Source organism: Triticum aestivum, chromosome 6B (genome assembly GCF_018294505.1).
Source record: "Triticum aestivum cultivar Chinese Spring chromosome 6B, IWGSC CS RefSeq v2.1, whole genome shotgun sequence".
NCBI lineage: Eukaryota > Viridiplantae > Streptophyta > Magnoliopsida > Poales > Poaceae > Triticum > Triticum aestivum.
In genome coordinates this window covers 694,178,650-694,184,035 of record NC_057810.1, presented here as the reverse complement: position 1 = coordinate 694,184,035, position 5,386 = coordinate 694,178,650, and positions in this window count along the sequence as shown.

Below are 5,386 nucleotides of genomic sequence, written 5' to 3'. Positions count from 1 at the left end.
CTACTGTCGATAGAGGTAGACTAGTAACTTCAATCAGACGTGACACGACGGCCTCTGAGCCCATTCAGACACAATGGGCGCCAAACGTGGGCGGCAAAACACATTTGATTCAAGCTCGTCCGAAAGACATGTGTCTCTTCCTCCATTTCCCCATTCATACACGGTGGGCGGCAAAACAAACTCTCCTCGTCCGAAATCGATGTAGGATAATATTTTAAATAGGGGCAAATGTGTAACTTCCATCAGACGTGACACAACCGCCCTACCTGTCAGCCCTATTCATACATCATGGGCGCCAACCGTGGGCGGCAAAACACCCTCTCCTCGCCCGAAATAGTTACCAGCAAATATTTGGGAGATGCGAGATTACCGTCCTATCCCCAACCGACGCGATGTCTGAAATTTTAAACGGGGGATAAGTTCATAACTTTCCCCCATTTCAAAGAAGCGCGTCCCAAAGTTTGAGATTGCCCCCCTCCCCTCCATTTCCCCATTAATACACCATCGGCAGCACGACAACCTCCGCAGTGCGGCCAGCCTCCTCCGTCCGCCACCCCATGCTCTACCTTGCCGGAGCTGCTACCCCTACCCCGTCGTCCACTGCAAGAGATGGACGTCTCTCATCCACGGCGCTGGACCAGGATCCTTTCATCGCCTCCTCTCGCTTCATCGGTGCCGTCGTCCACCTTGCCGTTGCCGCTCCTACGACCGCCTCGTCCACGGCAACAGGATATATCCCCCGACCCGGCCGTCTGCCGTCTAAAGTCTTCTTCCCCACCGCCGACAGCCATCGCACCCGCATCACCCTCAACGTATCAGCATAGGCCTACACGGCGTCGCAAGAGAGGTGGTACTCTTCCATATGTGCTTAAGTTATTGATCTTACCCGGAAAATAGATCGTAATTTATTTACTGTACTTTTCTTGTCCGTACCAAATCGTACTGGCTAGTTGAAAGCAAACATTGGTTGCGAAGTAGCTTTGTCCGGTTTGCACCTTCAGATCCGCCATGGCACAGGCACTATACTCATAAAGCTTATGGTTTCCCCCCTTTATATTCAATACCATCATCGTAGGTGCTTCCTGTCGTGCTAGCACTGCTCCTCAAGACCTCAACCCAAAGCTTACGTGTTCAAATACGAATCTGATATGATGCTCATATCACTAAAAGAGAGAACATTTAATTGGTCACCTAATGTTCCTATATTTGTTTCAAAAAGCATGTGCACCACCCATGGGTCCAGCTAGTTCCACTTTCCTAATTTTCTCTTGATGGTTAGGGTTTTCCCCTTTTATCTACTCTACTATGATCTCCGTAGGTTCTTTCTGTCGTACTAGCATTACTCCACCCTTCAAGCTAAACAACACAACACTCAGAATTCGAAAGCTTAGTTGTTCAAATATTATTGTGATATGATACTGATATTAGTTAATCGACACATTTAATTGGTTAGATAAAGGTCCCACTTGAGTTTCCAAATGCATGTCGCGACATATAGAGAGACAGCATAATTGCATTTCTTTGTCACTTGTTGACCGTACTTTCTTGTCGATACCAAATCTTGGTTGTTATTTCAAAGCAAACATCGGTTGCTAACTACCCTTTGCGCGGTTTGCAGCTTCAGATCTGCCATCCCACTGCCACGGTCAACACTGTACTGATCATGCTTATGTTTTACCCATTTTATGATGACCACAATCAGCCTACGTGGTTCGTGTCGTAATAGCACCGCTCCACCCATCGAGCTAAACAAGCTTAGTTGTACAAATTCATATCTGATATTATTGCTGATATTAGTAAAACTGAGAGATGTTTAATTGGTTAGCTAAATGTTCCTACTTTAGTTTTGAAATGCATGTGAGCCACATATGGAGAGACCGGAAAGAATAGTATTTCTCTGTGTACTCTGGTTCATCATGGGTGGCCAACCGACATTGTATTGAGACACTTGTAATATCTTCAATCTGCTTGCTCTTCTTTAAGATGATACTCTTCTCTTGCGGTCGACTCGTCAGGTTGAGTTGTTCTCCCTTAGTATATTTTGAATCTGTCAGGTCAGGTCGACTTGTTCTTCTTTACTATATGTTGAAGCTATCATCTGTGAAGTGTCATCACTTCTGGAGCTCTCATATTTTGAGGAGTAGGCCACATTATATTAATGCACACAACAAATAATAGCATGCATGGCATCTTTTAAAAATATTGCAGAGATAGCACAAAGGGGTTTACAAGGAGGCATTATTGGATTAGAATCACTTCTGCATTACAAAGAAAATCTCACTTGTTTTTATGTTTTCATGCATGTCAGATATTGAACATTATCAAAATGAATATGAGAATGGGCGCACGAGAGGAATAATGCGGAACGATCCACTGGCTAATAAACTTGGCATGGTGGAGGTGTTGGGGAACGTTGCATAAAATAAAAAAAATCCTACATTCACCAAGATCAATCTATGAGTTCATCTAGCAACGAGAGAGAGGAGTGCATCTACATACCCTTGTAGATCGCGAGCGGAAGCGTTCAAGAGAACGGGGTTGAGGGAGTCGTACTCATCGTGATCCAAATCACCGGAGATCCTAGCACCGAACGGACGGCACCTCCACGTTCAACACACGTATGGTCAGCGTGACGTCTCCTCCTTCTTGATCCAGCAAGGGGGAAGGAGAGGTTGATGAAGATCCAGTAGCACGACGGCGTGGTGGTGGATGCAGCAGGGTTCTAGCAGGGCTTCGCCAAGCGACTACGGGAGGAGGAGGTGTAGCAAGGGGGGTAGGGAGGCGCTAGGTGTGGGTGCGGCTGTCCTCCCACCCCCCCTCTTTATATAGGGACCCCAGGGGGGCGCCGGCCCTGGAGATGGGATCTCCCAAGGGGGGGCGGCGGCCAGGGGGTTGGAGTGCCCCCCAAGGCAAGTGGAGGCGCCCCCTCCCCCAGGGTTCCCAACCCTAGGCGCAGAGGGGGGCCCAGGGGGGGCACACCAGCCCACCAGGGGCTGGTTCCCCTCCCACTTCAGCCCATGGGGCCCTCCGGGATGGGTGGCCCCACCCGGTGGACCCCCGGGACCCTTTCGGTGGTCCTGGTACAATACCGGTGACCCCCGAAACTATCCCGATGGCCGAAACTCGACTTCCCATATATAATTCTTTACCTCCGGACCATTCCGAAACTCCTCGTGATGTCCGAGATCTCATCCGGGACTCCGAACAACTTTCGGTTTGCTGCATACTCATATTCATACAACCCTAGCGTCACCGAACCTTAAGTGTGTAGACCCTACGGGTTCGGGAGACATGTAGACATGACCGAGATGGCTCTCCGGTCAATAACCAATAGCAGGATCTGGATACCCATGTTGGCTCCCACATACTCCTCATGATCTCATCGGATGAACCATGATGTCGAGGATTCAAGCAACCCCGCATACAATTCCCTTTGTCAATCGGTACGTTACTTGCCCAAGATTCGATCGTCGGTATCCCAATACCTCGTTCAATCTCGTTACCGGCAAGTCACTTTACTCATACCGTAATGCATGATCCCGTCACCAGACACTTGGTCACTTTGAGCTCATTATGATGATGCATTACCGAGTGGGCCCAGAGATACCTCTCCGTCATACGGAGTGACAAATCCCACTCTCGATCCGTGTCAACCCAACAGACACTTTCGGAGATACCTGTAGTGCACCTTTATAGTCACCCAGTTACGTTGTGACGTTTGGTACACCCAAAGCACTCCTACGGTATCCGGGAGTTACACGATTCATGGTCTAAGGAAAAGGTACTTGACATTGGAAAAGCTCTAGCAAATGAACTACACGACCTTTGTGCTATGCTTAGGATTGGGTCTTGTCCATCACATCATTCTCCTATTGATGTGATCCCATTATCAATGACATCCAATGTCCATAGTCAGGAAACCATGACTATCTGTTGATCAACGAGCTAGTCAACTAGAGGCTTACTAGGGACATGTTGTGGTCTAAATATTCACACGTGTATTACGATTTCTAGATAATACAATTATGGCATGAATAAAAGACAATTATCATGAACAAGGAAGTATAATAATAATCCTTTTATTATTGCCTCTAGGGCACATTTCCAACGGTCTCCTACTTGCACTAGAATCAATAATCTAGTTACATTGTGATGAATCGAACACCCATAGAGTTCTGGTGTTGATCATGTTTTGCTCGTGGAAGAGGTTTAGTCAACGGATCTGCGACATTCAGATCCGTATGTACTTTGCAAATATCTATGTCTCCATCTTGAACATTTTCACGGATGGATTTGAAACGATGCTTGATGTGCCTGGTCTTCTTGTGAAACCTGGGCTCCTTGGCAAGGGCAATAGCTCCAGTGTTGTCACAGAAGAGAGTGATTGGCCCCGACGCATTGGGTTTGACTCCTAGGTCGGTGATGAACTCCTTCATCCATATTGCTTCATGTGATGCCTCTGAGGCTGCCATGTACTCCGCTTCACATGTAGATCCCGCCATGACGCTCTGCTTGCAACTGCACCAGCTTACTGCTCCACGATTCAACATGTACATGTATCCGGTTTGTGACCTAGAGTCATCCAGATCTGTGTCGAAGCTAGCATCGACGTAACCCTTTACGACGAGCTCTTCGTCACCTCCATAAACGAGAAACATGTCCTTTGTCCTTTTCAGGTACTTCAGGATATTCTTGACCGCTGTCCAGTGTTCCTTGTCGGGATTACTTTGGTACCTTCCTACCATACTTACGGCAAGGTTTACATCAGGTCTGGTACACAACATGTCATACATAATAGATCCTATGGCTGAGGCATAGGGGATGACACTCATCTCTTCTTTATCTTTTGCCGTGGTCGGGCATTGAGCCGAGCTCAATCTCACACCTTGGAATACAGGCAAGAACCCTTTCTTGGACTGATCAATTTTGAACTTCTTCAATATCTTATCAAGGTATGTGCTTTGTGAAAGACCTATGAGGCGTCTCGATCTATCCCTATAGAACTTGATGCCTAACATGTAAGCAGCTTCTCCAAGGTCCTTCATTGAAAAACACTTATTCAAGTAGGCCTTAATGTTGTCCAAAAGTTCTATATTATTTCCCATCAAAAGTATGTCATCTACATATAATATGAGAAATGCTACAGAGCTCCCACTCACTTTCTTGTAAACGCAGGCTTCTCCATAAGTCTGCATAAACCCAAACGCTTTGATCATCTCATCAAAGCGAATGTTCCAACTCCGAGATGCTTGCACCAGCCCATAAATGGATCGCTGGAGCTTGCATACCTTGTTAGCATTCTTAGGATCGACAAAACCCTCCAGCTGCATCATATACAGTTCTTCCTTAAGATAGCCGTTAAGGAATGCCGTTTTGACGTCCATCT